The sequence below is a fragment of the Hylobates moloch genome, unplaced genomic scaffold (assembly GCF_009828535.3).
Source record: "Hylobates moloch isolate HMO894 unplaced genomic scaffold, HMol_V3 SCAFFOLD_16, whole genome shotgun sequence".
In the NCBI taxonomy this organism is placed as follows: Eukaryota; Metazoa; Chordata; class Mammalia; order Primates; family Hylobatidae; genus Hylobates; species Hylobates moloch.
In genome coordinates this window covers 28,706,118-28,728,341 of record NW_026652291.1, presented here as the reverse complement: position 1 = coordinate 28,728,341, position 22,224 = coordinate 28,706,118, and the positions used below count along the sequence as shown (strand labels likewise).

The window sequence follows — 22,224 nt, the reverse complement described above, 5'->3', positions numbered from 1 at the left end:
CCTCAAAAAAGGGGGCACAAGATGATGCACTGGAACGCTGGAAGCCTTTTTTTTTCCCCCGAGATGAAGTCTTGCTCTATCACCCAAGCTGGAGTGCAGTGGTGCAATCTCAGCTCACTACAACCTCCACCTCCCCTGTTCAAGCAATTCTCCTGCCTCACCCTGGCTGGGATTACAGGCACGTGCCACCACGCCTGGCTAATTTTTTTAATATTTTTAGTAGAGATGGGGTTTCCCCATGTTGGTCAGGATGGTCTCAGACTCCTGACCTCATGATCCGCCCGCTTCAGCCTCCCAAAGTGCTGGGATTACAGGTGCAAGCCACTGCGCCCGGCCCCCTGGAAGCTTTAGAACTATTCACCACTTGTCAAATCTAAACAAAAAGAAGGAAATTAAGTTTGTCTCTCATTGTCCCAGAGCCTTGGTCTCTCATTGTCCCAGGGCCATTGAGGCTTGGGGTAAGGAGCAAGGGAGGGGCCTTAAAGAGCGAGCTGCAGTGCCCGCGCTGCCATGTTGGCCAATTGCAGTTATCTTTGGCTGGTTAAGTGAATTTACAGGCAGTATTATCTAGTTTTAACTGAATTGCCTTCACAAAGAGGACAATTAGAAATCGTAACTCAAACTGCAAGTTGACATGAAAAATGACGGAGCTGAAACTTCTCCCACTTCCACTTCAAGCTCTTTGTCAACCATCTGATGAGGTAAAAATAATGTTGATCTAATCACATCTGACAAGCAATTGCCACCCCCCACCAAAAATAAGAGTAAAAAATTATCAAGAAGACTATTTGAAATGTGGATTTACATCCGCTATTATTCACAGTAAACTTTGCCCTGGGCATATTCTGTGCCTTGAGATATTAACTAATAATCACGGTACTAATTTATGCTTTATGGATAGACGGAAAAGGAGGCACATGCATGCTCCAAAAAATTCTTATTGATAGAGGAATTACGTGACTGTAAAAGTGTGTCTGGAGACCTCCCAAGTGTGGGGTTCTTGACGTACGTAACTCCCTGGATCCTCAATTTTCTCTACTGTAAAATGGTAATAATTCCACCTACTTTGTTAGGTTGTTCTAACGACTAGAGACGAAGCATCTAAAGTGCCCATCACAGAGCCTGGTACTGGATGTAGCTGTCATCATCATCACAGCCATCGTCATCATCATTCTCATCATCATTACACCATCCTCATCACCATCATCATCATCGTCATCACCACCACTGATATAGTTTGGAATATATATCTGTGTCTCTTCCCAAATCTCATGTTGAATTGTAACCCCCAGTATTGGAGGTGGGGCCTGGTGGGAGGTGACTGGACTATGGGGGTGAATTTCTCATGAATGGTTTAGCGCCATTCCTCTGGTGCTGTCTGCCAGGCAGTGAGTGAGTTCTCCTGAGATCTGGCTGTTTAAAAGTGTGTGGCATCTCATTCTCTCACTCTCTTGTTCTGTCTCTCACTCCTGCTTTCACCATGTGACTTCCACCATATTTGAAAGCTTCCTGAGGCCTCCCCAGAAGTGGATGCCAGCTCTATGCTTCCTGTATAGCCTGCAGAACTGTGAGCCAATTAAACCTCTTTTCTTATAAATTATCCACTCTCAGGAATTTCTTTATAGCAATGCAAAGACAGCCTTCACCATCATCACATCATCATCACCATCATCACCATTAACATCTTTATTACCACACCCACAAGCAATCTTCTGTGATCCCTTTCAACAGTGTACAGCAATCAGTGAATCACTGAAGTTTTTTTTAATTACAAGTCCCCTTAAGAAAATCTGTAAGAGCTTCTTGCATGGCACAGAGCTCTCCTGCATGCACTTTCTTCTTTTTCATCCCTCCTACACTTCATGCATGCTGTAGAGCAAGGCCTCACCAACTCCAACAGACAGATGATGCATTTGAATGAAGCGAGTCATAGGGACTGGGAAGAGCTTCAGGATGACAGCCTGTTTAAAGGGCCAGCCTGAGAAACAGAGGAAGACCATGTCTCAAAAAACTAAAATAAAAATAAAAAATGAAAAACAAACCAAAAAAAATAAGACTGGCTGCTTCCCAGCACCATGCAATAGTTGCCATATAGGAAGATGGGCACAGTGAGGCCATAGCATCCAATCTCCAAGAAAATCCAGAAATGGGCCAGGCGCGGTGGCTCATGCCTGTAATCGCAGCACTTTGGGAGGCGGAGGTGGGGGGGATCACCTGAGGTCAGGAGTTCAAGACCAGCCTGGCCAACATGGTGAAACCCCGTCACCACTAAAAATACAAAAAAAAATAGCCGGGCATGGTGGTGGGTGCCTGTAATCCCAATTACGTAGGAGGCTGAGGCAGGAGAATGGCTTAAACCCAGGAGGCGGAGGTTGGAGGTTGCAGTGAGCCAAGATTGCACCATTGCACTCTAGCCTGGGCAACAAGAGTGAGACTGTCTCAAAAAAAAAAAAAAAAAAAAAAGAAAGACAGAAAAAGAAAAACCAGAAACAGAGATACTTTTCAGTGAAATCTTTCTCTTTTTTCTTCTGCATCAATCTGTTACAGTGCCTAAAATAGCACTTTGGAGTTGTGTTTCTTGAGTTTTGTAAAACTTTTCTGCCTTAAGGGGTCCCCTGTTGAAAAGCAAATGTCCATGAGGGAGGAGTACATTAGGTCTCAACTGACATCTAAAAAGAAATTTACATGTCAGTCTTTTGAGAGTGAAATCCAAGACAAGAGAGGTGGGGGTGGGGAGCAGGGCTAGAGTAGGGGGCAGGAAAGGACCAAAAGACAAACGGGAATTCCAAGGGTCTGTTTAACATTACCTACACCCCGGCTTTGCTATGACTGGCTTTTACTCTGGAAAACGGGATTATTTGCTTTTGAATATCTACACCTTCTCCTTTTCCTCTGTACACTCTCCCCACCCATCCCCTCCAATCTCCTTTCCTCAGCCTTTGTGTGCATGCATGCATGTGTATACACACACACACATGTGCGCGCACACACACACACACACACACCAGAAAACTCTGAATTTAAGAAAATATTAGGATAAAAACAAGAGTTGAGGCCAGGCATGGTGGCTCAAGCCTGTAATTCCAGCACTTTGGGAGGCCGAGGTGGGCAGATCACTTGAGGTCAGGAGTTAGAGACCAGCCTGACCAACATGGTGAAACCCCGTCTCTACAAAAAATACAAAATTAGCTGGGTGTGGTGGTGGGGGCCTGTAATCCTAATGTTAGAGGTGTTCGAACCAGAGCGACTCCATCTTGAGTGAGAGCTAGGAAAATGAGGCTGGGACTTGCTGGGCCGCATTCCCAGCTTACAGTTGAAGCTTACAGTTGAAGGAACAAATTGATCATGTTTACTAAACAGACCCACACTTGAGAGTATCCTAATATCCTGATATCTTGGGAACAAAGACATTCCTAATTTTGCTTTAAAGATAATATGATAATATTGATTCTTGCAAAATACTGTCATTAAGAAAATTAATCCTCTATCACAAACCCTTGTAGCAGAGCACATCTCCCCAGGATCTTTTTTATCCTATATATACAGGCATTGTACCTAGGGTGGACGTGCTCCTCCTCTTACTTTCAGGAATGCCCTACTCTGTCTATGGAGTAGCTGTTCTTTTGTCAGAGGTGTGTGAACCAGAACAACTCCATCTTGAATAGGAGCTGGGTAAAATAAGGCTGAAACCTACTGGGCTGCATTCCCAGATGGTTAAGGCATTCTAAGTCACAGGATGAGATAGGAGGTCAGCACAAAATAGAGGTCACACAGACTTTGCTGATAATACAGTTCGCAGTAAAGGAGCCGGCCAAAACCCACCAAACCAAAATGGCCATAAGAGTGACCTCTGCATGTCCTCACTGCTACACTCCCATCAGCACCATGACAGTTTACAAATGCCATGGCAACATCAGGAAGTTACCTTGTATTGTCTAAAAAGGGGAGGCATGAACAATCCACCCCTTGTTTAGCATATCATCAAGAAATAATCACAAAAATGGGCAACCAGCAGCCCTCGGGGCTGCTCTGTCTATGGAGTAGCCATTCTTTTATTCCTTTACTTTCTTAATAAACTTGCTTTCACTTTGCACGGCAGACTCACCCTGAATTCTTTCTTGTGTGAGATCCAAGAACCCTTTCTTGGGATGTAGATTGGGACTCCTTTCCTGTAACACTTTCACCATTTTACTTTCTTAATAAACTCACTTTTGCTTTGCACTGTGGACTCGCCCTGATTGAAGAACCCTCTCTTGTGGTCTGGACTGAGACCCCTTTCCTGTAACATCAGCTATTCCGGAGGCTGAGGCACAAGAATCTCCTGAACCTGGGAGGCAGAGGCTGCAGTAAGCTGAAACCGCACCACTGCACTCCAGCTTGGGCAACAGAGGGAAACTCCATCTCAAAAAAAAAAAAAAAAAAAAAAACCCAACAACCAAGAATCGGAAAACTACTAGACTGTAATGTAAGACAAATATGAAAGGAAAATAAGCTGTGTATATGTGTGCATGAGGATATGTATGGTTTACCACCTTTCAGCAACAATTAATCCCCTCAGTATCCTAAAAGAAATCTTTATTAGCACATACTATTAACCAGACTATGTGCTAAGTGCCAAGGATACTAACATAAATAAGAAGATTGTTAGACATGAGTTCTAAATTTCTCTTCAAAGAATCAGTGTCAGTATGTTCAATTCTTTGCCTTCTACTTTTAAACTTCCTCGTAAAGCAACCTTTTCAATCACCTGCTCCACCCTGACTCATTCTGATTACCTGCTCATTCTCCACCCTGACTCATTCCAATTTCCTGCTCTGCCATAACCATTTTTCCTGCCAAACCACTCACCCCGTCACTCTCTTTAAATTAGCCAATCAGAATTAGTTTAGCCTGTGCGGTCTAACCCTAACCAATAGGGGAATGACACAGCAGCAGGGGCCACGTGTGTCAGGAATAAGACCCCCTTCCCCTCCCTTGTTCAGGTGTGCACTCACCACTGCTCCATCTGTGAGGGCACACCCTTCTATAGAAGTAAATTGCCTTGCTGAGAAGTAAAAAAGAAAATTTTATATTCAAGTGCTATTTCTTTTGCAGCACCGAAACTTTATTTGTAACAAAAGTAATTCTTGTCTTCAAGGATCTTGCCATTTAGGTGGCAACACCAACAAATATACAGTGATGGATAATTTGCTACAAGTTTTAAAAGAGGTGAATCTGTGGGAACATAAATCAAAGGCATACACACCTGTTCCTTTGGAAAGTCGGTTTTGTGAAAGCTTCATAGGGGAAATGTCCCATAGACTAAATATTTCTTAAAACTTTTAAATTGGCTGGGCGTGGTGGCTCAAGCCTGTAATCCCAGCACTTTGGGAGGCGGAGGCGGGCAGATCACGAGGTCAGGAGATCGAGACCACGGTGAAACCCCGTCTCTACTAAAAATACAAAAAAAATTAGCCAGGCACGGTGGCGGGCGCCTATAGTCCCAGCTACTCGGAGAGGCTGAGGCAGGAGAATGGCATGAACCCGGGAGGCGGAGCTTGCAGTGAGCCGAGATTGCGCCACTGCACTCCAGCCTGGGTGACAGAGTGAGACTCTGTCTGAAAAAAAAAAAAAAATAACTTTTAAATTATGCAATGTATCATACAGAAAATAATATAAATGATGTATACGTACCATTTAAAAATAAACACCTGTGAACCCACCACCCGGCCTAAGAAATAGAACAGCTTCCACATCTTTGAAATTCCTCTCTGACCTCAAATGTTTTGTTTTTCATTCCTTTGTTTTTACCTTTTTCTTCCGGTATATGTGTCACTGAACTATTAATACATACTTTTTTGGTTTGTCTGGTTTTGAGTTTTATGTAAATAGGATAATACAGTATTATTATTCTGAGACATGATTTTTTTACTTGACCATATGTTTTTGAGAATGATCTCTGTTCATATACATAGTTACAGTTTATTAGTTTTTAGTGACATGTTTTCTGTTGTATGAACATATCGTAATGTATAGAGCTATTTTACCATTGATAACTATTCCATTCTTTTCCATTTTTTTATTATAAACAAAGACACAATGAAAATTCTTCTGTAAGACTCCTGGTAAATATGTCTCCTGCAAGAGGAACTCTTGGATTGTTGCTGAATGCAATTGGCTTGAATATTGATTTTGTGTCCATTAACTGTGCTAAATACTCTTATTAATTCTAAATTTGTATCTGTAAAAAGTTTGTTATTTTTTATAGACATCTATATCATTTGAAAATGGTAACTTTTTTTTCAAATTTTATATACATGTTTTTCTTATCTTACCACAATTATTAAGACTTCTAATATGATATTGTATGTAAGTGATGGTAACTAACATTTAAGTCTAATTCCTGACCTTAAAGAGAATACTTTCAACATTTTACCACTAAGTATGCTTTGTACTTTTCCAAAAATATATAATTAATTTCCCTCTGTTAGGTTAAAGATGATTCCTTCTATCCATCATTTACTAAAAGTTTTTTATGATGATATAATTTTTAATATTGCCAACAGTTCTTCACTTAAAAAAATTGTATGTTTACTCCACCTTTAATATGTTAATATAATGCATTACCTTATTCAGTGATCTAACATTAAACCAACTTTTCATTCTTATGATAAGCCTAACTGGTCATTATCTGTGTTAATGCATATAGCTAGAATTAGTTTGTATTAAAGTATAGTATTTCGAATTGTCTGAGAGGCTTTTAGTCCTAGCCAGCAGTGCTTTTGCCAATGCAGTTCTCATAAAGACTTTGTGGGTTTCCAGTTTATCTGATTCTGGTCAGCTTCATGCCATAGAGCCACACTTGAAATTCTTTCCTAGATAGCCTCTTGCTAATTTTGGCAAACTAAATCCCTTTTATCTAGTTGAGAGGATCTACTAGGAGCCACCATAAATCTTTCCAAGGTCTTATCTAAGGATCCCATAGTTACACTCTTAACTAATTCTTTACTCTGAGGCCATTACTTACTTTGAAAATAATTTACTGGCTTGAAGGACCAGAATTCAGAAGTAGTTTTGGTTTTCAACCCATTACTTTCTGACTTCTCTATAGTTATTTCAACTCTTGTTGCAAACTGAACAATTCTTTCTTTAGCTGATCTCTCTCTTCCCATACCTTACCATAGGCAGCTAAAACATTCTAAAACACTTTCAACATTCTTCCCGGAAATCACCTTGCCAATGTCCGCAAGTTTATTAGATTTATTTTCTATTATACAGTTACCATGGGCAACAACAGCTTTGTCAAATGTTACTACTATTCAACACAGATCCTCAATTTCCCAGCCTTCTAGAGCAGTTTCCTCATTACATTCCAGCCTCCACAACTGTTTACTTGCAAATTTTCCAAGCTTTGGAAATAGTTCCCTCGCTGCTTTTCTATCCTGTTTGTCACACAGTCCTAAAGACAATGGCTCATGTTCTAGGTTTTTAGTTCAGCAGCACCCCATTTACAGGTGTCAATTTCTTCATCACTCAGCTTCTGTTGTATAACAAACCACCTCAAAATTTAGTGGCTTAAAACAACAATCATTTGTTCAGCTCAGAATTTTGTGGATCCACAATTTGGGCTGGATTTAGCCAGTAGGTTCATCTGCTGGTGTGGGCTGGGCTCACTCATGTTTCTATGGCTGGGCTCACTCATGTTTCTATGGCCAGCTGCTGGTCAGCTGGATGACCTGTTTCCAATGCTTACCTGGGTGGCCCTTGGGGCATAGAGACAATTGAGCCCTACATCTATCATTGGAAGACAAGCCAACAGAGGCTTCTTCACACGGCAGCCATGGCAAGGGCTCTAGAGCAATAAGAGAGAAAGACTGAATGCACAGGTGCTGTTCACATTTCTGCTTATGTCTTATTTGCTAATGTCCTACTGACAATAAGGATTACAACATGCTTTCTTGATTCATCCTTTTTTCTCTCAGTCTATTTATTTTCCTTTTTTCAGCTTTAGAGGTATGATTGACAAAAGTTGTATATATTTAAGTAAAATGTTAATTATAGTCACTGGCTATATGTTAGGTATCTAGAACTAATTCATCTTATAACTGCAGATTTGCACCTTTTGACCAGCATTTCCCATTTCCTCCACCTCTCTCTCCTGGAAACCATCATTGTACTCTGTGTCTCTGAGTTCTACTTTTTTATGTGTAAGTGAAATCATGCAATGTTTGTCTTCCTGTGCCTAGCTTATTTCATCTAAATGTGATATATTTAAAATGTGATATATATGTGTATATATGTACATACATACACATATATCACATTTTGAAAATCCATTCATCCATTGATGGATACTTGGTTTGTTTCCATACCTTGGCTATTATAAATAATGCTGCAGTGAACATAGGAGTGCAAATATTTCTTTGATATAGTGATTTTATTTTCCGTGAATACATATCCAGAGGTAGAAATGCTAGAACATATGATAACTATATTGTTAACTTTTTGAGGAACCTTTGTACTGTTTTCCATATGATTGTACCAATTTACATTCTCACAAGAATGGGGAAGGGTTCCCTTTCCTCCACATCCTCACCAACACTTGGTATCCTTTGACTTTTTAATAGTAGCCATCCTAACAAGTTTGAGGCAGTATCTCCTTGTGGTTTTGATTTGTATTTCCCTGATAGAGATATTGACCACTTTTTTTATGTATCTGTTAGCCATTTGTATGTTTTTCAGAAAATTATCAATTGCCCATTTTTTTAATTTTTCCCTTTTTTTTTTTTTGAGACAGGGTCTCACTCTGTCACCCAGGCTGAAGTGCAGTGATCCTTCCACCTAAGCCTCCCAAGTAGCTGGGACCACAGGTGTGCACCACTATGCCCAGCTAATTTTTGTGTTTTTGTAGTAACAGGCTTTCACCATGTTTCCCAGGCTGGTCTTTGCCCATTTTAAAATGCAGTTATTTGAGGGTTTTTTCTACTGAGTTGAATAAGTTCTTTATATGTTTTGGATATTAACCCCTTATTGGATATATGGTTTGCAAATATTTTCTCCCATTATGTGAGTTGTCCTGTCACTTCGTTGACTTGTTCTTTTGCCGTGTAGAAACTTTTAGCTCGATGTAGTCCCATTTGTTTATTTTTGTTTTGATTGCCTGCTTTTGGTATCGTATCCAAAAATCATTGCCAAGACCACTAGAGATTTTCCTCTATGTTTTCTTTTAAGGATCTTATATTTTTAGGTCTTAAGTCTATACCTTTAATCCACTTATAGTTGATTTTTGGTGTATGGTGTGAGATAAGGATCTGATTCCGTTGTTTTTGGTTTGTTTGATTTTTCAAGTGGATATCCAGTTTCCCCAAAACCATTTATTGAAGAGACTATCCTCTCTCCATTATATATTCTTGCTACCTTTGTCAAAGATTAGTTGATCACATATGCATCTGTTTATTCCTGAACTTTCTATCCTGTTCCATTGATCTATGTGTCTGTTTTTATGCCAGTGCCAAACTATTTGATTGCTATAGCTTTGCAATATGATTTGAAATCAGAGAGTGTGAAGCCTCCAGCTTTGTTTCTGCTCAAGATTACTTTGGCTATTTGGTGTCTTTTGTGGTTTCATACCAATTTTAAGATTATTTTTTCTATTTCTGTAAAAAAAAGTCATTGGAATTTTGATGAGATTGCATTGAATCTATACATCACTTGAGTAGTATGAACATTTTGATAATACATTCTCCTATGAATTTGTCTGTTACTATTAACTGTTATATTTGTCTCTTCTTGGATAAATGCAAGAACTTCAGAACCTTTTAAATCCATTCCCCCTCCTGATTTATAGGCCATTGTTGTAATATATTTTAATTCCATATATATTTCAAAATGAGTAAGTTCTATTATGATGTCAATATTTATTTAGATTTATCCACTAGTTATCATTTTCATTATTCTTTATTCCTTCTGACATCTCTGAGCTTCTTCTGGAAAAATACCTTTTGCTTTGTTTCAGGTTTTGTGGTGACACATTCTCTGAAGTTTACTTGTTTGTTTGTTCTTTAAGTTTTACTGAGCTATAGTTGACTTATAATAAACTGCTAATATGTAAAGAGTTTGATATGTTTTGACACATGTACACATCTGTGAACCTATCACTGCAATCAAGATAATCAACATAGTCATCACCTCCAAAGCTTCCTCATACCCCTTTGTGATCTTGTTCTCCTTTTATTGCTGAGTAGTAGTCTATCATAAATATGCCACAGGTTTTTTTATCCACTCACTTATTTGTGGCCATTTGAATTTTTTCCAATTTTAAGCTATTATAAACAAAGCAGCAGTGAACATTTATGTGCAAATTTTTGTATGGACATAGGCTTTCATTTCCCTTGAATAAATATCTAGGAGGGAAATGGGGCTGGTGTAAAGTTTTAGAAACTGCACAGCTGCTTTCCGAAGTGGTTGTATCATTTTACATTCCTCACAAGGTCTGAGAGTTCCAGTTGCTCCACATTCTTATCAATACTTTCTAATTTTAGCCACTCTTAAGAGGTGTGGTGGTATCTCACTGACATTTTAATTTACATTTCCTTAATAACTAATGATGTTGACAATCCCTTCATGTGTTTGTCATCTGTGTATCTTTGGTGAAATATATGTCCAATTTTCTACCCATATTTTTATTGTTTGTTTTGTTACCACTGAGTTGATTTTTTGTTTTGTTTTGCTTTTTTCAGATAGGGTCTTATTATGTTGCTCAGCCTGGACTGGAACTCCCAGGCTCAAGTGATCCTCCCACTTCAGCCTCCCACATAGCTGGGGATTGCCCATGCACACCACCATGCCTGACTTCCTATTATTGAGTTTTGAGGGTTCATTAAGTAATCCAGCTACAGGCTTTTATCAGATATGTGATTTGCAAATGTTCTCTCCCAGTCTGGCTTTATTTTTCATTTCCTTAACAGTATATTTTGAAAAGCAGAAATTTTTTTGTAAAGTTTAGTTTATCAATATGTTGTTTTGGGTCACATTTTCTTGCTTCTTTGCATGCTTAATAAATTTTGCTTGGATGCCAGACATCTTCAGCAAATAATGCCACTTTATACTAAACTTTAAATCAAGTCATATAAGTCCTCCAACATTACTCTTCTTTTTCAAAATTATCTGAGCTGTTTTGGTTGTTACACTTCCATATGGAGTTTAAAATCAGCTGATCGTCTCCAGGTTTGGCTATAAAAATAAAGGAACCATGAACAATCATACACAGGTTTTTGTGTGGACATGTTACAGTAGGTAGCTAGTCAGATATAAGCAAGGCAGGAGAGGGTTCCCCCCATCACACACACACCAGGAATGTCAGGCATCCATCAGGTGATGATTAGGCAGTTGCCAGCTGTCTCTCTAAAATAATATTTGGTCACAGCTTGCCCCAGGGAAAGGCAGTGTCCCAATAGACAGAAAAAAACCTGAAACTGGTGATCAGCAGCTTCCTGATAAGATCTCCAGAACTGGGCGAGTGGGCTCAAGCATGTGCACTAAGAGGCAAAATGGCAGAGTTTAACTCTAGGAATGCTAGACTGATAAGGGAAGAATGCCTCAAGTGAGCATGCGTACAACTTCAGCAAACACTGCGCATGCGCCCCCTCCCAAGTGCTACTAGGCCACTACACATGCTTACAGCTCATCACAAGGGAAGAATCAGGAAAAGAGCCAGGCAAGACCCTGAACGTATGCCAAGGCATACAACTCCAAGTCAAAGGTCAAACAGTGCACTGGATCTCTCTAGTCGCCTGCTTGGCCCTCTTCCAAGTGTACTTCACTTCGTTTCATTCCTGCTCTAAAGCTGTTCAGTAAATTTTCACTCCTGCTCTAAAACTTGCCTCAGTCTCTCCCTTCTTATGCCTCTCCATTGAATTCTTTCTTCTGAGGAGGCAAGAACTGAGGTTGCTGCAGACCTGTATAGATTTGTGGTTGGTAACATACTTTGGTGCCACATGACTCAGATACATTCTGCTGCTAACAGACATAAGTTTTTATTTCTCTGGGATAAATGCCCAGGAGTGCTATTTCTGGGTCATATAGTAAGTATATGTTTGGTTTTTTAAAAAACTGATCAAGTATTTTCGAGCGGCTATACAATTTCACATTCCCACCAGCCATATATAGACGATCCAGTTTCTGCATCCTCACCAGGATTTGATATTGTCACTTATTTGCATTTGAGCTGTTCTGATAGAAGTGTAGTAATTTCTCATTGTGGCCTTAATTTGCATTTCCCTAAGGCCAATGCTATTGAACATCTTTTCATGTGCTTATTTTCCATCTGCATATCTTTTTCAGTGAAATGTCTCTTCATGTCTTTTGCTCATTTTCTGATTAAACTGTTGACTTTACTGTTACAGTTTGAGGGTTTTAAAATACATACTATAGATACTAGTCCTATATGTAGTTTGCAAATATTTTCTCCCAATCTGTGGCCTGTTTTTTATTATTATTATTATTTTAACAGGGTCTTTTGCAGAGCAAATTTTTTTATTTTGATGGAGTCCAATTTATTAACCATTTCTTACATGGATCATGCTCTTAGCATCATATCTAAGAATTCCTGACCAAGCAAGTAGAATATCAAACTAGAATATATTCCTTTCTTAAATCAGACCAACAAAACTGTTGTGTCGATTCAAGTTTGAGTGAGTGAAGTCACGAGAATCAAAAATCCCAGAATTAACTGTCACCATTGTAAATTAATGTTTGTTTTCCATGAACGATGCATTGCTGTAAGCAATGTCATACTTCAGAAATGATCTCTCCGTTTTTTATAATGTAAGCTTCTTTGCCAGAAAAAAAAAAAAAGATACACTGCTGAAACCTTAGGGAGACAAAACCAGAAAACCAAAGCAAAAACTGAAACAATGTATGAACTGAGTACATAATAGGCTCAGAAAAACAGTCATCAAAGATATTGCAAAAAAAAGAGAAGAATAAAGGAAAGTGTTGTTTCTTTATTAGATGGGGACACAGAGGAAGGAGTAGCAGATAGAAAAAAGCTGCAAAATAGCATTTTGATCTGGTTTGATCTTGATCAACATCAAAAAAATGATTAGGTGCAGAAAAGTTTAGTTAATATATGGACTTGGAGAAAGGAATGACAAAGTTGCAGATGGCCTGAAACTAGGTAAGTAGCAAAGAAAATTCATTTCAATGGGCTGAGGCCTTGCAAATAGACAATCTTAGGGAATCTAAGTCAAGTCATTGCCTGTAATTGCAAACTTGACAACTGTGTATGGAATATTATTATAGTCACAGGGATGGCAATTTCAGATACATTCCACATTGTCCTCAGAATGATGCTTTCCAGTAAAAATGCTTGTCCCTAATGGATAGGTAATGAAACTGGGGCCAAAAATCACATCAACTGGAGCTGAAATGCTGGATCTTAGTGCATTTTTCCGAAACACATCTGTGTCTTCCCAGATGGGGAGGTGCGAGTGAGGAAGAGAGACAAAACACCTTTTAGGATAGCAGGGACCGGAGGTCTGCTGACAGACACAGAGACACCTGACCCAAGAAGACAGAGAAGAAGAAAGTGCACTGGGCCACGAATCAGAATTAGATCCTGCCCCAACTGCAGCTTACTAGCTGTGTGACCTTGGGGGAAGCTACTCTCCTGCCCTGGGCTTCTTTCTGGGACAAGGCGTGGGAAAAAAAAATAAAAGTCTTTATTGATAAATAGCTTACAATTAAATAAATAGAGCGGTGGGTTTGTTGGGGAATAAAAACTAGGGCAGAAGCTCAATCTCTCTCCATTTCCAACCCGGCGCTAGGCCTCAGCCCTCTGATTGAACACTTTGGATCATGAGGCCTTGATGGACAACCCAGGCTTTCTCAGGCCCTTAGAGGCCTCTGTCTTCCTGGTCAGGTGTGCAGGCACCACCTTGGACCCACTGCCCCTAGCAGGAGAAGCTGCCTTGGTGTTTGGCCCCTGCCCAGCACCCTGGGCAACTGCCCTTTTAGGGGCCTCGGCCTTGGCCACCACCTTCTTTTTGGTGGGAGAAGCAGCACCATTCTTGACCTTGCTAGCCGTGGGTTTTGAACTCTTCCTCCCAGCTTTGATACTCCTGTGAGCCTCAGTGTCTCCTTGGCTGCTCCTGCTGCCTTTGGCCTTTGACTTCTTGCTGAGCCCATTGGCACAGGAAGAGGCCTACCTAGCTTTGGCTTTGTGGGAGGCCTTGCCCAGCTTTGCCTTGGTGTCCTCAGCCTCACTGCCTTGCTGGGGGGGGGGCTTTCTCCTCGGCTGTATCTAGTTTGGGAGGAGACGTCGGCAGCTCTGCTGGCTTCTTGGCTGCCTTTTTCACCTTGCCCGAGTTGGGAGGGTCCTTCTTTGCATCACCTGGTTTCTTGGGGCCCTTTCCCCTGGCCTCATTAGCTGTCCTGGGGGCTGTCCGGGGCGGGGGGGCATCTTCCTAGACTGAATTTTCATCTTGTACTTGGGAATGAATTTGAAGCTGCCAGCAGCCCCCCAGCCTTGGAGTTGAGGGGCCTGGCAAGGAGGCTGAGGTACACGCTGGTGGCCAGGGCCTGCTTCAGTAGGTACTTGAAGTGGAGGATGTCCCCTGGAGAGCCAGTCCTTCCAGCCCTTCCAGACAGAGTGTCTGTGTCCCAGCCTCCTAGGCTGGAAGTAGAGGAGGTCAGAAGAGGAGGCGACTTGACCTGTTCTGGGGATTCAGAAGCCAGCCACCCTCCCCAGTCCAGACCCTGGACCCGATTCAGGGTAGCAGGTGCTGGAGGGTAGGTAGCATGCTAACTGCTGACGGGGACAGAGAAGCTGAAAGAGCACTTGGCCATGAATTGGAACTAGACTGCCCCAGCTCTGCAGCTTACTAGCTGTGTGACCTTGGGGAAAGCTACTCTCCTGCCTTGGGCCTCGGTTTCCTAGTAAAATGAGGGGATTGGACCAGATGACCTTTGCTATTCCTTCACATTCTAACAATCTATGATCCTGGCTATGATTTGAAAACTCAGAGGGATTCTAGGAAAGCTTATGAAAGACTACAATGTTCTTTTTTCTTTTTTTTTTTTTTTTTTGAGACAGAGTCTTTCTCTGTCGCCCAGGCTAGAATGCAGTGGCAGTGATCTCAGCTCACTGCAACCTTTGCCTCCCAGGTTCAAGCAATCTTCTTGCCTCAGCCTCCCAAGTAGCTGGGATTACAGGCATGCACCATCACACCTGGCTAATTTTCGCATTTTTAGTAGAGACGTCATGTTGGTCAGGCTGGTCTTGAACTCCTAACCTCAGGTGATCCACCCACCTCGGCCTCCCAAAGTGCTGGGATTACAGGTGTGAGCTACCGTGCCCAGCCCAGTGTTTTGTTTATAGAGCAAATACAGATTTTTTCACTATTTCTGCTGCTTTGCCCAACATCCCTTTCATCTGCTCTTTTGGGGGTGATGTCCTTCTCAGGGTCCATGGGATTCTGTTGAGGCTGCCAATCAGAGTGCTGGGCCCTAGCCCTGGCCACACTGATTGGCCTAAGAGTTGATTACTAGACCCAAGAAGACCAATCACAATCTTTCCCTGAATGTGTTTGTGTGGATACAAGGAAAAAAAGAGAACTCACTTCTCGGGTTGCAGAACCAATACAAACCTGGAGATGTGTGCTCCCTACCATCCCCTCCCTCCCGGTGTAGACACGTCTTCATCTTTCCCCCCATCATGGAGGCTCATCTAGAGCAGAAGAGAGAAGCGGAGGCAGGAGCTGGCAGGAAGGAGGGAGGTCAGGCACTGGCCTTACTACGGGAACATGTCAGATGTCAGATTCCCCGTATTTGGAGGGGGTGTTTATTTCCTGTGGCTGTCTTCACAAATTACCACAGCTTGGTGGCTTAAAACAGCAGTCATCTGACCAGGCGCAGTGGCTCACGCCTGTAATCCCAGCACCTTGAGAGGCCGAGGCGGGTGGATCACCTGAGGTCAGGAGTTCGAGACCACCCTGGCCAACATAGTGAAACTCCGTCTCTACTAAAAATACAAAACTTAGCCGGTCATGGTGGCACATGCCTGTAATCCCAGCTACTCGGGGGGCCGAGGCAGGAGAATCACTTGAACCCGGGAGGTGGAGGTTGCAGTGAACTGAGATTGTGCCATTGCACTCCAGCCTGCAGGACAAGAGCGAGACTTCGTCTCAAAAACAAAACAAAACGAAACAAAACAAAACAAAAACAGCAGTCATCTCTTCTCTCACAGTCCTGGAGGCCACGAGTCTGAAATCCTTATCACTGGGCCAAATTCAAGGTGTGAGCAGGGCAGAGCATTCTCCAGAGGCTGGAAGAGAGAATCCGTCCTGTGCCTCTTCTAGCTTCTGAGGGTGGCTGCATCCTCAGCTTATGGCCACATCGCTCCAATCTCCTCCTCTGTCTGTGTCAAATCTCCCTCTGCCTCCCTCTTTGAAGAACACTTTGATGGCATTTACGGCTCACCTAAATAATCCAGGATAATCTTCCCATCACAAGAATCTTAATTTAATCACATCTGTAAGACCCTGTTTCTTTTTGTGTGTGTGTGATGGAGTTTCATTCTTGTTGCCCAGCTGGCAATGCCATCACGGCTCACTGCAACCTCTGCCTTCCAGGTTCAAGCGATTCCCCTGCCTCAGCCTCCTGAGTAGCTGGGATTACAGGCACCCGCCACCACGCCCGGCTAATTTTTTGTACTTTTAGTAGAGATGGGGTTTTACCATGTTGGCCAAGCTGATCTCGAACTCCTGACCTCAGGTGATCCACCCGCCTCGGCCTCCCAAAATGCTGGGATTACAGGCGTGAGCCACCGTGCCCGGCCCTACTTTTGATTTTTTTGCTGTCATAGACAATCCCATGATGAATATCCTCACTTGAATGGCTAACTGTTTCCTTAGGAAAGATTCTGAGACGTGGAGTTACTAGGCTGATGTGGAGACCCTTTAAAAAGCTCTAGATAAGGCTGGCTGTGGTGGCAAAATGCTGTAATCCCAGCTCCTCAGGAGACCCAGGCGAAAGGATCAGTTGAGGCCGGGAGATGAGATCAGCCTGGGCCTTATCCACACAAAAATTGGCCAGGTATGGTGGTACCTACCTGTAGTCCTGGCTACCTGGGAAGCTGAGGCAAGAGGCTCTCTTGAGCCCAGGTGTTTGAGTTTCCATGATTGCGCCACTGCACTCCAGCTTGGGTGACAGGGACCCTGTCTCTAAAATAAATAAAATTAAGAGCTCTAGATAGATAAATATTGCTAGGTGTCTTTCCAGAAAGATAATACCAGTTCACATTCCGACAAAATTGTCCTAGTACTTTTGTCACTGTACATACATTTTATAAACATTTGTCAATTTCATTGATGAAAATTATGTCTTATTTTAATATGTATTTCTCTGATTACTAGAGGGTGAATCTTTTTTGTAGCTGAATGGCATTTTTATTTCTTGTATAAATTATAGTCCACTGCTGTTTTTCCCCATTCAATTTGAGTGCTGCCCTCATGGATTGATAACCATTTTGTCATATTTGTGCAGGCAGCTTTTTCTTGTTTGCCATTTTTCTTTTAGCTCTGTTTATGAGGATTTAGAATTTTTCAAAAGGAAAATATCCCTGCAAACTGATGAGTCCCGAATGTTATTTTTTTTACCTGGATGAGTTTCTGCTTTGCTTCCAGAAATTGTTTCTGTGCCTGAGGCAGGGGGCTGGCAGGGGTTGGAGGGGCAGGGTCGGGGCTCAGCCCTCCTGGTGCAGGGGCAGGCCCATACTCCTGGGATCCCAATTCAGCCTCACAAACTTGAAGCTAAAGAACTGCAAATGGTTCTTTAGACTGACCGCCACCTCCATTTTATGGTATCTCTCTCTCTCTGCCTCTCTCTTTTTCTTTCTCTCTCTGTTTCTTTCTTTCCTTCTTTCTTCTGGGGGCTGTGAAGGTGGTTCATTCCCAGGATTTACAAGGTCTAAAAATCAGTTTTGAAAAACCAGCTCCAGGCGCAGTGACTCACGTTTGTAATTCCAGCACTTTGGGAGGCTAAGAGGCAGGTGGATCACTTGAGGTCAGGAGTTTGAAACAAGCCTGGTCAACATGGTGAAACCCCATCTCTAGTAAAAATACAAACATTAGCCAGGCATGGTGGCACATGCCTGTAGTCCCAGCTACTCTGGAGGCTGAGGCATGAGAATCACTTGAACCCAGGAGGCAGAGGTTGCAGTGAGCCAAGATTGCACCACTGCACTCCAGCCTGGGCGACAGAGCGAGACTCCATATAAAACAAAACAAAACAAAAAACAGTTCCGGCCAGGCACGGTGTCTCATACCTGTAATCCTTCTAATCCTAGCACGTTGGGAAGCTGAGGTAGGAGGATCCCTTGACCCCAGGAGCTCAAGACCAGCCTGGGCCACATAGGGAGACCCTGTCTCTATTTAAAAAAATAAAATAAAAGCCAATTCCCAGAAACACACACAAGTTTCCCCTTCCCTTTAAATTGATGCATTTCTGGAAAAGGCATCTCATGTGGGAAGGAAGGTCCTGCACGTCGCCATGCGGAACCCCACTGCGAGCACACACAGATGTACCACAGTTGGGCCCTACTCCGCAGCCCTGCCCCGGGGGAAGAGCCTGTGGGGTTTGCTGTCACTATTGTTGTTCATTTGCTTTTTGGTGCTTTGGTAAATTGTGTCCTATATACGTGTCCGAGTATACAAAGATAGTCCCTGACCTGCATTCTGAAGTGATGGGGCCGACGAACAATTGGGCTTTTGATCTAACAAGTTGGGTCCCCAAGCTGAGCGCCAGAGTTTAATCGCTCAGGGCATGAAGAAAGATTTTAAAAACCATAAAGGCAGAAAGAGGGAAATAGAGGAAATGGGTGCCTGGCACCTGAAGAGAAACTGAGGAAAGAATGACGAGGTTTGAAGGAGATTCTAGGAATTTTACCATGAGGTATGCAACGCAGACCTACTCCCTCATCTGGATGAAAACGAGGGAAGTCCCCATTCCCCACAAGTGCCGTTGGAGCTGGGCCATCAGATCAGATGAAGAGGTAAGAACAGCCTCGCAGTGGACGCAGGGTGAGCACCAAGGGAGCGGGTGGAAGGCCAGCCAAGTCCAGGCTGCAGAGCCATGGGGCACTGGCAGCAGTGAGATAGCTGCTCTGTGTGACCAGGCTGGGGTGGCAGTGCTCTGGGTCACCTGCCTGCACTGGGCTGGATGGCGAGATGACACCTTCATCCCTCTTTCAGCCACACTGTCCAGAGTGAGCTCACGCCTTCATTATATCTCACCTGGAACATTCCAGCAGCCCTTCACTTGTCCTCCCCCACACACCAACATGATCTGTCTGAATCACAAAGCTGATCCTACTTCTCCTTGATGATAACCTTTGATATCTCCCCACGTGCCAGCCTTTCCTGTGTATTCAAGGCCCAGGGACAAGGCCCCGTCCCAGTTCCCCTCCTCAGGGTTTCTTCCCTGTTCACCTCTGCTCAGCCACACAGGGTCAGCCCTTGACAACCTTCATACCCTTATACACACCCTTCCCCTTTTGCTGCCTCAGGAACTCTTATTCATGTCCCATCTTAAATGCCTAATGCCTGGATCTCCCTGGCAAGTTTATGCACTCCCTTCTCTGGGCTCCCAAAGCACATCAAACCTACGTGGATTCTTGTAAAGGGAACAGGTAAAGCCTTTGAGTACTTCCCACACACCAGGAACTCAGCTAAGCACTTTCATACATTAGCTCATTGAATCCACAGCCCTAAGAGATCAGTCCCACTGTTAATCCATTTATGAATGAGGAGATTGAGGCCCACAGAAGTTACACGCCTGGCCCAAGGGCACACAGCTAGAGCAGCCGACCTGGGATTTAAGGCCTCTCACATTGTAACTGGGCAGTTTCACTTCAAAATGCATTTTAAAACCTTTCTCCCCATTTGTCTTTCTTCCCTAGTCTTGAGACATAACCTTGAAGCAAATGGTAGAAGCCTTTTCCCTTAACCTTAGACTCCACACCCCTCCCCTTTCCCACTATATACTCTCTTCACCTTTATCTAACTGTATGCTAGTATCTAATGACGTGCTTACTTAGAAGTTCCAAGGGTTAATCTTGAGACACACAGACCAAGCCTGGAGACCCAGCTGCAGAATTCCAGCAATTACCTCCAGGCAGCTACTCAACAACCCAGCTATTGTTGAGATGATGCCAGCCCGAGTTCCAGGTGGACCAAGACCCAAGACAGCCACCGAAAACAAGACACACAGACCTTGTACTCAACACACATCCTGCCTGCCTCCCAGATCAAGTTTCCCTTTTTAAGCTCTTGCCTTCTCCCCAGAAACTCTAAGTGGTTACTTTGGATATGACTCTGATCATTTCCCCATTGCTAGTTTTGATAAAGTAACTTTCTTTCTACTATACCTCGCCCTTGTTATTGGGCTTTGCAAGCAGCCAGCGATCAGACCTGTATTCCATTACAAAACCATCCCATTATGTGCCTCGAAGTACTTCCCATGTGTGTCTCAAATGTGTCCACATCAGTAGCTACCAAACCCGTTTAGCCTCAGGGTGACCTGTGGGCCCTGCTCAGATGTACGGAAACAGAAGCTCTTGGGGTAAGGCCCAGAGTCTGTCACTTTTAAAAGCTGTTCAGGTGAGACAGAGGCTCAGCCAGGCTTAGGGTGACGAACTATCCTGGTTTGTTTGGGACTGTGGGGTTTCCTGGGAGGTAGCAAACCCCTGGGCAAACTGGAACGATCTGGTCTCCCAGGTAGGAAGTTCAGACATGACTCAAGCATCAGTCTCCTCTCAGGATGCTCAGCTCCCTGAGCCTGAGAACGTTTCAGCACCCAACACAGTGTCTGACACACACGAGGTGCTCAGTTAAGTAGAGAACCGTGCCTTGCACCTGAAGCTCAACAAACTCGAACAGTTTTCTTCAGCTTTAGGCTCAACTGGAAAATAGTCTTCAGGGGCCTTGAACATGGGGTACAGGTGAGAGAGTCAGTGGGCACAGCCCTGATCTTGTTCTGCACTACCCCACACCCCTCATCCTCAGAAACCAGTCTGGATTAGGGACAACCCGGTGGCTGGGGTCAGGTGGCAGGCAGCGGGGCAGGGTGCTGCTCCCCAGAGACCGGTAAGTGATCCCTGTTCTTCCCAGCCATGCCTGAGCCATATGCACTCCCAAGGAGCCTCAAAGAGTGGGCAGTGTCCATGAAGGCTGCGCTCTTGGTGAACGCTGGTCACCAAGCATTCACCAAGATGTTCATACAAATGGGGAAATGAGTCCCATCGAAGACAATTTGTATATGTTGTTTGTAAAGAAGGAAGTGACATCTCTGCCCAATGAATATGCTGCAGATGTATTTTCCCAGGCAGTCCTTGGTCTTTGGACTATGTATGGTATTCTTTTCCCACAATGATGTTTAAAATGTTTTGTAAGTCATATACTATCAATCTCCTTTCTTTGGGGTTTTATGCCCTGCTGAGAAAGCTTTCCCCACTTCTTGATTTCTTCTAGAATTTTCACAAATTTGGGGGTACAAAAGGTAGGTTAGGGATCTAGTATTTCTTTCCTCCCAATTAGGCCCAGATAGAAGAGATGACTTCTCCAAAGTCAGAGTGGGTCTGGTGTCTGCTGGGACAAGGGTACCCCATCCAGAGCTCACCTCCCTGTCACTACCCCAAGTCTGAATAAAGATCTCTTCTTTAACCAGTCTCTTCAGAAGGCCTCAAAAGAATAACTGTTTTCCAGGCTCTGAAATTGTGGCAATAATCAATAGCTTAACAACCAAAAATGTCCAGGACCAGATGGATTCACAGCCGAATTCTACCAGAGGTACAAGGAAGAACTGGTACCATTCCTTCTGAAACTATTCCAATCAATAGAAAAAGAGGGAATCCTCCCTAACTCATTTTATGAGGCCAGCATCATCCTCATACCAAAGCCTGGCAGAGACACAATCAAAAAAGAATTTTAGACCAATATCCTTGATGAACATTGATGCAAAAATCCTCAATAGAATACTGGTAAACCGAATCCAGCAGCACATCAAAAAGCTTATCCACCATGATCAAGTGGGCTTCATCCCTGGGATGCAAGGCTGGTTCAACATATGCAAATCAATAAATGTAATCCATTTACAAGACAAAAACCACGATTATCTCAATTGAGGCAGAAAAGGCCTTTGACAAAATTCAACAGCCCTTCATGCTAAAAACTCTCAATAAACTAGGTA

General features: G+C 43.0%; 1 pseudogene; it reads right to left on the bottom strand.

Annotated features, from left to right (window-relative positions):
• Nucleotides 1-13,801: 13,801 nt before the first annotated feature.
• Nucleotides 13,802-15,681, bottom strand: LOC131381440 (histone H1.8-like; annotated as a pseudogene).
• Between the last annotated feature and the right edge of the window lie 6,543 nt (nt 15,682-22,224).